The sequence below is a fragment of the Ascaphus truei genome, chromosome 22 (genome assembly GCF_040206685.1).
Source record: "Ascaphus truei isolate aAscTru1 chromosome 22, aAscTru1.hap1, whole genome shotgun sequence".
Taxonomy (NCBI): domain Eukaryota; kingdom Metazoa; phylum Chordata; class Amphibia; order Anura; family Ascaphidae; genus Ascaphus; species Ascaphus truei.
In genome coordinates, this window is record NC_134504.1 from 6,465,959 (window position 1) to 6,481,031 (window position 15,073).

Here is a 15,073-nt window from a genome sequence, read left to right on the forward strand (position 1 = left end):
GCCCAAAATTGTACTCCATACTCAAGGTGTGGTCTTACTAATGCTTTATAAAGGGGCATAATTATGTTTACTTCCTTTCCATCCATTGCCCGTTTAATGCAAGATAAGATCTTGTTAGCCTTTGCAGCTACTGCATGACATTGGGCACTATTGCTAAGCCTGCTGTCTACAAGCACTCCTAAATCCTTCTCCCTCAAGGATTCCCCCAATTTATCCCCATTTAACTTGTAAGTCGCCTGTTTATTCTTGCATCCCAAATGCATAACCTTACATTTATCTATATTACACCTCACCTGCCATTTACCTGTCCAAGTTTCCAGTCTCTCCAAGTCCTTCTGGAGTGAAATTACATCCTGCTCTGATTCTACTACCTTACACAATATATATATATATATATATATATATATATATATATATATATATATATATATATATATATATATATTATATATATATATATATATATATATATATATACTTAGTTAAGTTTCCATTTGCTACATATATATATATATATATATATAGATAGATATATATAGATATATATACATACACACATGCATACATACACACATACATACACACACACACACACACACTATATGACCCCATTCATTTTTGTGATATTTTGCAGAAAAATCACAGCATTTTTGTAATTTGAGCAATTCTATGCCTGTCACAGGAGATGATCACATTTAAGAATTATTTGCTAATCTCACACTGTAAATATTATTTGGAATTGTTGACAGCATGATGACCTCATCAAGTGCATTGTTAGAAAAGGGTGTTTAGCGCAGAAGATAAGCACGCTACAAAGTGCTGGAGACAGCGAGAATTATGATCAAATGTCGCTGGGAGGGCGAAAAAAAAAACCCGTCCGTATCGCTCAGGGGCGGGAGACGCCGGGACAGCTTGCTATCCATTCTGTAATCAGACAGCGGCGTTCTCGTCTCCGTGCGTTTCACCAGCGGGGTAAGGGGGGGATTTTAAACACACTTTGAGCTGGGAGAGAAGATGGGGGAGAGGGAGGGGAGAGAGAGGATGGGGGAGATGGAGGAGAGAGAGATAAGGGGGAGAGGGAGGAGGGAGAGAGGATGTGGGAGAGGGATGAGAGAGAGAGGAGGGGGAGAGGGAGGAGGGGAGAGGAGGGAAAAGAGAGAGAGGAGGGGGAGGTGGGGGAGAGGATGGGGGAGAGGGAGGGGAGAGGATGGGAGAGAGGATGGGGAGAGAGAGGATGGTGGAGAGGGAAGGGAGAGAGAGGAGAGGGAGGGGAGAGAGAGGATGGGGAGAGAGAGGATGGGGGAGAGGGATGGGAGAGAGAGGAGGAGAGAGAGGATGGGGTAGATGGGGAGATGGAGGGGAGAGAGGATGGGGAGAGGAAGGGGAGAGAGGATGGGGGAGAGGGAGAGAGAGGATGGGGAGAGGGAGGGGAGAGACGATGGGAGAGAGGGAGGGGAGAGAGGATGGGGAGAGGGAGAGAGAGGATGGGGTAGATGGGGAGATGGAGGGGAGAGAGGATGGGGAGAGGAAGGGGAGAGAGGATGGGGGAGAGGGAGAGAGAGGATGGGGAGAGGGAGGGGAGAGACGATGGGAGAGAGGGAGGGGAGAGAGGATGGGGAGAGGGAGGAGAGATAGAGGATTGGAGAGGGGAGAAAGAGGATGGGGGAGTGGAGAGAGAGGATAGGGAGAGGGAGGGGAAAGAGAGGATGGGGTAGAGGGAGAGAGAGGGTGGGGAGAGGGAGGGGAGAGAGGATGGGGAGAGGGATGGGAGAGATAGGAGGAGAGAGGATGGGGGAGAGGGAGAGAGAGAGGATGGGGAGAGGGAGGGGAGAGAGGATGGGAGAGAGGGAGGGGAGGGAGAGGATGGGAGAGGGAGGAGAGAGGATGGGGACAGGGAGGGGAGAGATAGGATGGGGAGAGAGAGGATGGGAGAGGGGAGAGAGGGGATGGGGGAGAGGATGAGAGAGAGAAGATCAAGGAGAGGGAGGAGAGAGTGGATGGGGACAGAGAGGGGAGAGAGAGGATGGGGGAGAGGGAGGGGAGAGAGAGGATGAGGGAGGGGAGAGAGAGGATTAGGGAGGGGAGAGAGAGGATGGGGGAGGGGATAGAGGATGGGGGAGAGGGATGGGAGAGAGAAGATCAATGTGAGGGAGGAGAGAGTGGATGGGGAGAGGGAGGGTGAGAGAAGGTGGGGGAAAGGGAGGGGGAGGGAGGAGAGAGAGGATGGCGGATAGGGAGGGGTGAGAGAGGAAAGAGAGAGGATGGGGAAAGGGAGGTGAGAGGGAGGATCACTTACGGACTTTCCTCAATTTATTAGCCCCGACCCCATAACGTTAATAAGAGGGGGGACACCCCCCCCATCACCGCATCCCTACTGGTCATTAAGGGGGCTGGACAGTTGGGAGTAGAGTCGGACTGACACGTACAGAGGTACTCAGTACAGCTATACATCGCGGCCCCCGGTCCTGTGCCCCATAACCAAAAACACTACAAGTGACAAGGTGTGACACCATCAGCAAGTGTCACCCTGCAGGGAGGGGGGGGGACAGACCCCCTCTGTCTGTCACCCCAAGTAGGGAGGGATGCAATGGACTTTAGCTCTCTCCTGTGTCCGTGTGACTTGCATTGTTGAGTAGACTAGGTTGGCAAAACTTTATACGACATCCTGATAGAGTGGGGCAGAACACCCGTTTCTGTGGGTCCCCGGGTTCGAGTCAGTTTTGATTGGCCCACTCTTATTTCCTGTCTCTGAAGTGGAAGTGTCATACTCAGCTGGCGAGTGGAAAGGTCACACTGAGTTGGTGGAGGGTCATTTCCCTCAATGTTAGTGTCACACATGGATGGCAGTTGAGTCAGGATCTGGCTAGTAGGGAAGTCCCCAGGTTGCACCAGATTGGCACACAAGTCCCACAGCACATTGTTTCCCGTATGGAGCCTCCTTGAGCAATCAGATCTATATAAAGAGCAAGTGGGAAGACATTGTGTCACAACACTATAATGGGACAAAGTCTTGCTCTCTCTGGGAGGCGTGCGGCACATCGGGTCACTGGGACATTTACCTACTGATCTATTAAACCATTCTACTCTACATGGTGTTTCTGCATTTGGGCTTCTATCATTATATATATATATATATATATATATATATACTTAGAAACATAAAACACAAAAAAGGGGGCGCAGGAGGGGGTACAAAGGAAAAAAGCAAAATTAGTGATGATGCAAAATAATTTAATAATGACACAAAAACACATGACATAAAAATAGGGAAAGCGGAAGGATCACAAGATCAGTAATTCCTCTTCTCAGAAGCACCCATCAACACGGGGGGAAACCCCATACAGACACCCCAAATAACCTCCCCACTTCCCAAACCTTCCCAAAGGAAGGCAGATATGGACAAGACAAAAGCTGCTCAGTAGCACAGATGATAAGGCTAAACAATAACACACAGCCTTAGCCGCATAGGATGATAAAAGCAAGCTTATCTTAGGAGGTATAAAATGGAGTCCTCGTGGAGTAGAGAACAGCAACTTCCTGGTATCGTCGTCACGATCCTGCGTCGCTGCGCCATATGGGCGCGAAACATGTTGAGGTCATCACGCAGCGACAGTGATGAAGGGAGGAGAGAGGAGACAGAGAAAGACAGCAAGGAGAGGAGGAGACAGAGAGACACCACAAGGAGAGGAGGAGACAGAGAGAGACAGCAAGGAGAGGAGAAGACAGAGAGAGACAGCAAGGAGAGGAGGAGACAGAGAGAGACGGCAAGGAGAGGAGAAGACAGAGAGAGACAGCAAGGAGAGGAGGAGACAGAGAGAGACGGCAAGGAGAGGAGGAGACAGAGAGAGACAGCAAGGAGAGGAGGAGACAGAGAGAGACGGCAAGGAGAGGAGGAGACAGAGAGAGACGGCAAGGAGAGGAGGAGACAGAGAGACAGCAAGGAGAGGAGGAGACAGAGAGAGACAGCAAGGAGAGGAGGAGACAGAGAGAGGCAGCAAGGAGAGGAAGAGACAAAGAGAGACAGCAAGGAGAGGAGGAGACAGAAGGATGATATGGAGGAGGGGGTGGAGAGCAGTGTGCACATGGGGCAGGAAGGAGTACGAAAGAGGGGGGGTGAGTAAGGAGAGGAAACAGAGAGACAGCAAGGAGAGAAGACAGACATGCGTATGCACAGGGAGGAGCAGACACAGTAAGGCAGGGAGTGCAAAGAAGGGAGGAGAGAGTGCAAAGAGGAGCAGGGTATGATGGGGAGAGAGTGAGGTGGGGAATAGGGGACAGGAGAGAGCGCGGCATTACACAGAGGGGTGAAAACAAAGAGTCATGTTTAATTAATAACCTTTCACATCTCCTAGATCAGCGTATGTTACGCCGGTAAAGCTAGTACTATATATATATATATCTGTGCATATAAATAAAAATATATATATGTGTGTGTGTGTGTGTGTGTATATATATATATATATACACACACATATATATATTTTTATTTATATGCACAGATATATATATATATATATACATATATGATGCAAAAAGTAGGCACACCTATACACAAAGTTAAGCAAACACATTGGCGAGTGCACACATTATAGAGAATAAATAAAGGTATACTTCACTCAAACACATAGTTCGAAGAAGAAAAGTACACGGGTTTTAAGTAGCAGGTTCTTTCACGCACCTGTGGATAAATTGGTCTAATGAGACCTTTCTCCCTCTAATACAGAGGTAAATGAGAATTTGCACAGGTAGTGTTGGGACCTGCTTACTGGTCATGCCGTGACGTGGCTGCATACTGGTTATGCCGTGACGTGGCTGCATACTGGTCATGCCGTAACGTGGCTGCAGACTGGTCATGCCGTGACGTGGCTGCATACTGGTCATGCCGTGACGTGGCTGCATACTGGTCATGCCGTGACGTGGCTGCATACTGGTCATGCCGTGACGTGGCTGCATACTGGTCATGCCGTGACGTGGCTGCATACTGGTCATGCCGTGACGTGGCTGCATACTGGTCATGCCGTGACGTGGCTGCATACTGGTCATGCCGTGACGTGGCTGCATACTGGTCATGCCGTGACGTGGCTGCATACTGGTCATGCCGTGACGTGGCTGCATACTGGTCATGCCGTGACGTGGCTGCAGGCTTATAACGCTTTGGCCAAAGGGTTTAACTAAATGACCCTTACTTAGGAGAAGACTAACAGATAAGTATTTAACTTTGTCATTTGTGGCTTTATGTTTCTTGTTGTATACAGTACAATTGGTTACACACAGTGGCATTCCTTTTGACACAAACATATATACAGGCATACCCCGCATTAACTTACACAATGGGACCGGAGCATGTATGTAAAGCGAAAATGTACTTAAAGTGAAGCACGACCTTTTTCCTACTTATCGATGCATGTACTGTACTGCAATCGTCATATACGTGCATAACTGATGTAAATAACGTATTTGTAACAGGCTCTATGGTCTCCCCGGTTGTGCACAGCTTTGGTACAGGTAGGGAGCCGGTATTGCTGTTCAGGACATGCTGACAGGCGCATGCGTGAGCTGGCGTTTTCCTATTGAGCGATATGTACTTATTCGCGAATGTACTTAAAGTGAGTGTCCTTAAACCGGGGAATGACTGTATATGGTGGGTGTTGAATTCTGAGCTTGCAGGGGTTGTGTGTGTGTATATATACATATATGTAGCACTCCCTTTGGGACTACTTGTTAGTATAAGTGGTTAACAGCCTGACTGGCTTAACTGTGTGGGATTGCTCAGCTTATCCCCTTCCCCTCATGTGAAGCAGGATGACTGCAGAAAGGTATAGCCACTATGTTGCATGTCTTGTGACCGGTGATGTCACTATAGGATAGAAGGGTCTATATAACTCCGCCCGATGTTCTAGAAACGGGTTCTTCATAGGTCTGACTGAAGCCTCACTGTGAGTCCTGTAAATAGGTTTGTGTGTATTAAGGATGTCCTGGCACCATTTATGGTTTTCAGTTAAGGAACGTGCCCTATATAGTTAGGGCCCACAGTAGTGGCCCGAGATTGTTCTCATGCGGGCACGTGCTCTGCAGGGAGTAGAACTTCCAGAGCGGAATCGACTCAGCCCCCGCCGAAAGGTCCCTAGTAAACTCCTGATCCAATATGCATGGACGAGGTAGGCAGTACGCAGAGTGACGGGATACATATCCCGCCACCATCCTTCTCAGCCTACATCTGCGTCACCCCAAAGGCGGGACGCCTGATGGGGTTCCCCGAGACCTGCTCCCTTCTGCACATAACCAGCGTGCTAAGGGTTAATCTCTGTTTGCCTACTGCTGCGTTTCGTCGGCCCCGCCCTCTGGAATCCTAATGCCCTGGAGGACAATGGTACTCTGAAATCACAGCTGCATTCATTCTGAACTCCTTCAGTCTACATCTGCGTCGCCCCAAAGGCGCACAGCCGAAGGGCGGACAAAGGGTGTGAGCTGTTCGTTGGTGTTAAAATTGCCGTGTTTCAATCTGAAGCTCTCCAACCATTAATCCCCTGCACGTAATGTTCCAACTCTAACTGTCCATGAAATGTCTGTGAATTGGCTGTATAACCTCTGTTCATTTAATGTAACCATGTATTGTTATAACTCTGTGCCCAGGACATGTGTGAGAGCGAGAGGTAACTCTCACTGTATTACTGCCTGTAACACATGTTATATCTCTGTGCCCAGGACATGCGTGAGAACGAGAGGTAACTCTCAGTGTATTACTGCCTGTAACACGTTATAACTCTGTGCCCAGGACATGTGTGAGAGCGGCGGTAACTCTCACTGTATTACTGCCTGTAACATGTTATAACTCTGTGCCCAGGACATGCGTTAGAACGAGAGGTAACTCTCACTGTATTACTGCCTGTAACACGTTATAACTCTGTGCCCAGGACATGCGTGAGAACGAGAGGTAACTCTCACTGTATTACTGCCTGTAACACACGTTATAACTCTGTGCCCAGGACATACGTGAGACCGAGAGGTAACTCTCACTGTATTACTGCCTGTAACACACGTTATAACTCTGTGCCCAGGACATGTGTGAGAACGAGAGGTAACTCTCACTGTATTACTTCCTGTAACAAGTTATATCTCTGTGCCCAGGACATGCGTGAGAACGAGAGGTAACTCTCACTGTATTACTGCCTGTAACACGTTATAACTCTGTGCCCAGGACATGAGTGAGAACGAGCGGTAACTCTCACTGTATTACTGCCTGTAACACGTTATAACTCTGTGCCCAGGACATACGTGAGACCGAGAGGTAACTCTCACTGTATTACTGCCTGTAACACATTATAACTCTGTGCCCAGGACACGCGTGAGAACGAGAGGTAACTCTCACTGTATTACTGCCTGTAACACGTTATAACTCTGTGCTCAGGACATGCGTGAGAACGAGAGGTAACTCTCACTGTATTACTTCCTGTAACACGTTATAACTCTGTGCCCAGGACATGTGTGAGAACGAGAGGTAACTCTCACTGTATTACTGCCTGTAACACGTTATATCTCTCTGCCCAGGACATGCGTGAGAGCGAGAGGTAACTCTCAGTGTGTTACTTCCTGGTAACACATGTTATAACTCTGTGCCAGGACATGCGTGAGACCGAGAGGTAACTCTCACTGTATTACTGCCTGTAACACACGTTATAACTCTGTGCCCAGGACATATGTGAGAGCGAGCGGTAACTCTCACTGTATTACTTCCTGTAACACGTTATAACTCTGTGCCCAGGACATGTGTGAGACCGAGAGGTAACTCTCACTGTATTACTGCCTGTAACACGTTATAACTCTGTGCTCAGGACATGCGTGAGAACGAGAGGTAACTCTCACTGTATTACTGCCTGTAACACACGTTATAACTCTGTGCCCAGGACATACGTGAGACCGAGAGGTAACTCTCACTGTATTACTGCCTGTAACACGTTATAACTCTGTGCCCAGGACATGCGTGAGACCGAGAGGTAACTCTCAGTGTGTTACTTCCTGGTAACACATGTTATAAATAAATAACTAACCCTTCGCTTCCCGTCACTGCCAGACGGACGTGCAAGGGCCCCTCAATTCACCTGTATCCCCCTGAAATATGGGACCGTGATGCACCTGCCGTGCAACACGGAGAAATCAAATGGGGAGAGTCAGATTAATGACCAGGGATCTAGATTAATCGCATAGTCAGTGAGCTGGAGTCGGAACCAGGGACCTGGAGCAGTAGAGTAGTCAGCGAGTCGACGTTGGAACCAGGGTTCAGGAGCGGTAGAGTAGTCAGCGAGTCAGAACCAGGGATCTGGAGCAGTAGAGTAGTCAGCAAATCGGAACCAGGGATCTGGAGCAGTAGTGTAGTCAGCAAGTCAGAACCAAGGATCCAGAACAGTAGTGTAGTCAGCGAGTCGGAACCAGGGATCCAGAGCAGTAGTGTAGTCAGCGAGTCGGAACCAGGGATCCAGAGCAGTAGTGCAGCCAGCGAGTCGGAACCAGGGATCAGGAGCTGTAGAACAGTCAGCGAGTCAGAACCAGGAATATGGAGCAGTAGTGTAGTCAGCGAGTCAGAACCAGGGATCCAGAGCAGTAGTGTAGTCAGCGAGTCAGAACCAGGGATCCAGAGCAGTAGTGTAGTCAGCGAGTCGGAACCAGGGATCAGGAGCTGTAGAACAGTCAGCGAGTCAGAACCAGGGATATGGAGCAGTAGTGTAGTCAGCGAGTCAGAACCAGGGATATGGAGCAGTAGTGTAGTCAGCGAGTCAGAACCAGGGATATGGAGCAGTAGTGTAGTCAGCGAGTCAGAACCAGGGATCCAGAGCAGTAGTGTAGTCAGCGAGTCGGAACCAGGGATCCAGAGCAGTAGTGTAGTCAGCGAGTCGGAACCAGGGATCCAGAGCAGTAGTGTAGTCAGCGAGTCGGAACCAGGGATCAGGAGCTGTAGAACAGTCAGCGAGTCAGAACCAGGGATATGGAGCAGTAGTGTAGTCAGCGAGTCAGAACCAGGGATCCAGAGCAGTAGAACAGTCAGCACCAGAGTAACAGCCGAGAACTGAAGCAGGAACAGCGCTGCCTCACAGGAGACTGGAGCAACCCAACCATTCACCAAGTTATCTAGTGACTCCACCGGATGGGATCTGGCAGAGGGGATGCCTGGGAATGTGGACAAGATCTCCCAGATCCAGGGGCGTGCGTCTGGTAGCCCCTTGCAGAGCTCGCACGGACTGGTTACAAACCCCCGCACGTGAGGCCTGACTGTGTCACAACAGACCTTCCAGGGGCAATTAATTAAGAAAAAGGACAACCCTACTGGTAACCCTACTTCTGTGGTGAGTTTGAGAGGATGGTGAATAAGTGCTCTTTTGACCTTGAATCTGTACCGAAGGAATTGACAGGTGCGTATAGTATGTGAAGGAAGGTGAGTTTGGCCGCGTCCATACTTGCCTCTATGAGGCCGGCCAGAGAGCGCCCGGCCGAGCAGGCCAAATTATTTGATTTTGCCACGTGCCGCGGCCGGGTCACATGCGGGGTTTCAGCCAACGAAGGCGAACCGCTCACATGACGTCACAGGGACAACGCTTCCGACACTCCTCCCCGTCGCGTCTCCTCCTCCAGATCCCCTAGGCCACGGATTGCCTCTGCAGCAGGCGTGCGCCACGCCGTGCGCGCCTACTACGTATCCGAGGCGTTGACGCGGAGACGTTTCTCAAAGAGCATGTGTAAAACACACAAATAGTACCGTCTGGCCTCAGTGTGAGGAGAGCAAACACCTGCTTTGGACAGATTTCTAGCCGGGAGCAGAATGGCGAACTCTCTCCCGGCTGTGGTTTAAATCCCCCCCTGAGCTTCTCCCCCCACTGCTCCCCATCGTCGCGTCATCGGGAAGGACAGCGGCCAGGGAGCAGCCCCTGGGAGGTGACCCCCCCCCCGTCATGGCGGCCCCCGTGTAGGCGGCTAGGGGAGCTGCTCTCCTGAAGCACTAGTATACTGTATACACCTGAAGAAAAACAGTATCCCTACTTCATTCTCTCGCCATTATTATTATTCATCCATATTCATATTCAGGCTGTGTCTGCTGCCAGCACTTTTCTGTTATCTCCCTTCTGTGGCTTACTTTAATAGGGTTATTTATTAGCTATTTATGTAACCCTCCGTGCCCGTCTCCTGGGGACTTTACATCAGTGTCTCTTGTAGTGTTTACGCCTGAGGCGTTACCTTACTCGGGGTGCGGGCGTCGTGCGCCTGCGCGATGAGGTGGCAAAGATAGAAATGATGGATCTTTTGTAGTACAAACCACGCTCTTTATTTGCCCCATTTACCAGGGCTCTTCTCATCCGTACACAGTACTCATAGTTACGGATGTCCTCAGTTCCATTGGGTTTGCTTGTGCTCTTGGCTGTTGCACCCCCGGGTGCCCTCACTTACTGCACTGGGGAGGTGCGGACACTTGGCTGGATTTTGACTAATTGTCCTGTTCCCGTTCTGCATTAAACTCTGTCACTAGGGGCCAAGTCCCGAGTCAACTCAATTGGATAACGGGTCTACATCCCGCTCCTGTGTCTGAACTGTCACTCCTAGACAGACTATGACTGAGTCCTGTGTGGTCCTACCTGTAGAGCTGACCCTATGGCACCCTGGGATCTCCCTCATACCTCTGTAGAGTGGCGTACCTCTTCCTCTGTAATCCACAGAGTTCACCTTGGCCCTATCTCTGGACCCTATCTGAAGGGGCTCTGTCCCTAACTAAAACACAGCAAACAGGCACTGGTCCTTCCTATATACTCAGGAACGTGCTTCTTAACTCTGCACACTGAGGCTCCTCCACTCTCAGTCCTCCAGGAACCTTAGCTCTAGAACCTTCTCCTATATATGGTTCTCTTCACTGATGGGGCGAGGAAACCTACAACAACAAAAAAACACTTTCGCTCCGATTCACACCGCTAAGACAGAGTCTAACTCTAAATTCACGGAAGTATAAAGCATCCCAGACACATCTGAGTAATAAAGAAGAATATATACCAACAGTAATTACAATTAAAACAATTACAGGGTGTATCATTGTCTCTAAAACAGCTAACCCGGTGGATTGCCATTGTAACCCTCCCTGCCCGGCTCCCTAGAAAGGTTACATCGGTGAAGCGGTGTATCAGGCATCCACATTGATTTACCATGTCTCAGGGGTTGTCTGTGGTCGGCCGGGCGATGGAAAAGATGGGCGCCAGGAGCTTTTGTAGTACAACTTTCCTGGAACCAGGGTCACGAATGATGTATGATTAGTTCCAGTAAGCTCAACTCATGTCCTCCCTCTTCCAAAGCATGACAAGTCCTTAATGTCTTTCTTAATTTTATTGCTGGATTAGAAAACACAGGAACTTGTGGGTGTAGTGTAGGCAGAGAGTGCTTCTCTATGTGGGATGCTTCTATGAGGTTGGACTATGGTAAGAGAGAAAGGCCTTACCAGGGGTGGATGCAGACAGGTCTGTACTCACTGTAATCTAAGGTGGAAAAGAAAGTGAGGGGCAGGGGTCACACTAAAGGTTGAGTGGGACTGCACTAACTGTCAGCAAAAGACAGGGGAGAACATGGGAAAGTCCATTAACTGGGAGGACTGGAGAAGCTGCAGTAGCAGTTCACTGATTATGTGCTCAGAGGCAAGAAATGCAACATTGTTGCATGTTACACAGGCACAGTGTGTGTATATGGAGCCAATGCCTGCAGCTGAACTTAAGGAGCTGACAAGCAGAAGGGGGGTCGGGCAGGAATGTGATTCTTGTTCCATGACACTCCCCGTCTGGTATCTGGAGATACCACTATATAACTGGAATATGTGGAACATATGTGCAATGCATAACAAAGATAACATCACATTCTCAAACAATGTAAGAGTCCATGTCCACATAGCGATGTGACACCGGCCGGTATCACTGGTATCAAGGTCCCTTGGCCAAGGTTCTTTAGCAAAGGATGCAGGGTGGATGCACAGCTCCAGGTTTGCTGGTTGCACCACAATGTCTTTGTATAAAAGTCTCTGGCACTGTTTCCTTTTAGTCTTGTGAGAGAACAGTCCTTTTGTCTCTGTAGTTTCACCCACAGAGTGTATCCCCTTGTAGGTATACCAGCCGTGGCAGCCTGTTGCTCTATCACCTGGCGTTTGGCAGAAGGAGAGGGCTTTTGGCTCCTTGTGGGAGCGGATTACTGTCCCTGGAAAACTGGTTGTCGAATGTAATCCAATAAAGGGGGCGTCGTTCAGGGAGACTCCCTGAAGCTGAGCGCTGGGGTTGAACATTACCCGGATTTGATCGGGTTCCTGAGGGTGGTAGGCCCCAGGTGATTGGAGGTACCGACATTCTTTGCCTTCCTCCATTAGAGGTGCTGGCTTTGCGTGGCCGGTAAAGAATATCTTCTGGATGAAGACCACAAAGTTGTTTTTGGTCTCTGGTTCCCTTTGTGGGCCGCAGAGGTGCGAGGTGAACCTAGAGATGGCATGTTCTCCATTGTTTGGGAAGCGCCTCCTTGGTGAACGGAATGGTAGCGGAGTCACCCGACTGCTTAGTCCGTCTTTAGAGAGCTCCTTGACAGTTAACCTCGGGGATCCTCTATCTTCCCTCGAGGGTGTTTGTTTGTCATCGTTCCTTGTTGTCTGGAACGCTGTGCACCGTAGTTCATCGGTACATTTCTCTTGCACGAGAACATCTCCGCTTAGTTTGGTGAAACGCTTTTGTGTTTCTTTGTTGACTGCCATCGGGAGGTTGTTTTCTCCCTGGACATGACGAAGAACAGTCTCTTTTGTCCTTGTAAATCCTTTTGGGAAATGTCTCTGCAACTGTCCCCTTTTACGTGTTTGAACGAACAGTCCTTTTGACACTGTGGCTTCGCCTGTGGGGCGCAATCTTTTGCGGCTATGCCAGCCGTGGCAATTGGTTGCTCTGTTGCTTGATACTCTGTGGAGAGGAACAACTGTACGTCTTAATTGTGCCCTTGCTCGCGGGATTATTGTCTGATTGTTTGTTGTTTTTAGGACGATCCCTTTATCGGTCACCTTTGGGAGGTTACTCTCTTCCTTCGGTGGAGTCGACTCATCATCCTTGGCTGTCTGGACTGCTGAGCATCCTAAGCCATTGTCGCATCCCATCGGCGTGAGGATGTCTTTGTTGGTCTCAGGGGTATGACCTTGTCTTTCCTCTTCACTTGGCCCTTTGGTCACTTGGAGATGGCCAAGACATGGTTCAGAGAGAGATGTGTGTCCACATTCTGTCACCTCCGTTCTGCGGGCATCAACGTAGTCTTGCCCGTGCTCTCTGTTAGTGCACGAGTTGCCCACTATCACCCATCCTAGGTCGAGTCTTTGGGCGTATGGCGCGTTGTGGGGTCCGTTGTGCTGTTTACGGACTTTATGTACCCTCATGATGTCCCTACCGAGCAGCAGCAGGATCTTGGCGTCTTGTTCCACCGGCCGGATGTGGTTGGCTATTCCTTTGAGGTGGGGGTAATGGAGTGCCACGTCTGGTGTGGGTATCTCGTCCCTGTTTGTGGTCATGTGGTTGCACTCGATGAGTGTGGGAAGGGGCATGTTCACTTTGCCGTCTATTGAGCATATGGTGTAGCCGTTCACTCTTCTCCCTGTGGTCTCCATTTGCCCTGCGCACGTTCTGAGAGTGTAAGGAAAGGCACCATCTTGTATGTTAAACATGTCGAAGAACTCTGACCTGACCAGTGATCGGTTGCTCTGGTCGTCGAGGATTGCGTACATCCGAATAGCCTTCTCAGGTTGTCCCTGGGGGTGCACTGCGACAAGGCATATTTTGGAGCAGGACATTTTGTCACCTTCTTTTCCGCAAACCTCAGTGCGCTGAGATGTGACGGATGTTGACTCTCCTTCTTCTTTCTCCCCGCCATGCTCCGCTATGGAGGATGGGTTCTTGAGTTGGTGGAGTGTCATCGCCTCTGGGTGTAACGCTGTCACGTGCTTGTCACTCTCGCACACTGTGCATTTGATCTCTTCCTTACAGTCCCTGGCTAGATGGGTCGTGGAACCGCAGCACTTGAAGCAAACTCCGAATTCTCCAAGTAACCTCTTGCGTTCCTCTAGGGACTTCATCCTGAATCCAAAGCACTTGTTGAGTGGGTGTGGCTTCTTGTGTATGGGACATTCCCTGTTTGGGTCCCTTGGTTCCTTGTCTCCGGCGACCGACTGATCGGGAGTAGTTTGGGCCGTGGGAGGCACGTCCGTCCTGCGGGCCGAGATGGGTGTTTGGGGGTTACCATATCTCGTCGCTGGTCTCTCGTTCTTCGGGCTGCTTGCACTGTATGTGGTTTGCGCACCTAAGATGAAACTGGGATCGTTTCTTGTCTTTGCCGCTTCGCAGATGAAGCTCACGAAGAATGAGAATGGGGGGAAGACAACCTGCTTCTCCCTTTTGTATTTGGAACCTTGTGAAAGCCACCTTTCTTGGAGGTTGAAGGGTAGCTTCTCCAGGATGGGTCTCACTCCACGAGCTGAATCTAGGGCGTTGAGACCTATTAAGGAATGGTCTTTCCTTGCGAACTCCAGTTCTTGCAGCAGGTCTCCAAGATCTCGTAACTTCGAGTAGTCTTTACTCGTGATCTTGGGGAAGCTCTCGATTCTTTTGAAGAGTGAATCCTCGACTGCTTCAGGGCTGCCATAGGTCTCTTCTAGCCTTTCCCACACTAGGTCCAGACCTACTTGGGGTTGATGTGCGTTTGCCGTCCGAAGTCTCTGCGCTTGCTCCCTGGATACGTTCCCCAGGAACTTGACTAACAGGTTGAGCTCTTCCCTTGCTGAGAAGTCCAAGCTGTCGATTGCGTCTTTGAACGTGAACTTCCACGTCCGGTAGTTCTCAGGGCGGTCGTCGAAGCTGATGAGTCCTGCGTGCACCAAGTCGCGCCGGATCATGTACTTGGCTATGTCTGTCAGACCTGAGACATCGGCGCGTTTGCCCCGTTCTGAGGTAGTTGCTGGGACGGTCTGTGCGGTCGCCTCTTCCTTGGCGTGGACGCGTGATGGCTGCTGGCCAGTGTGAGGGGCTGTTTTCTCCCGCGTGGG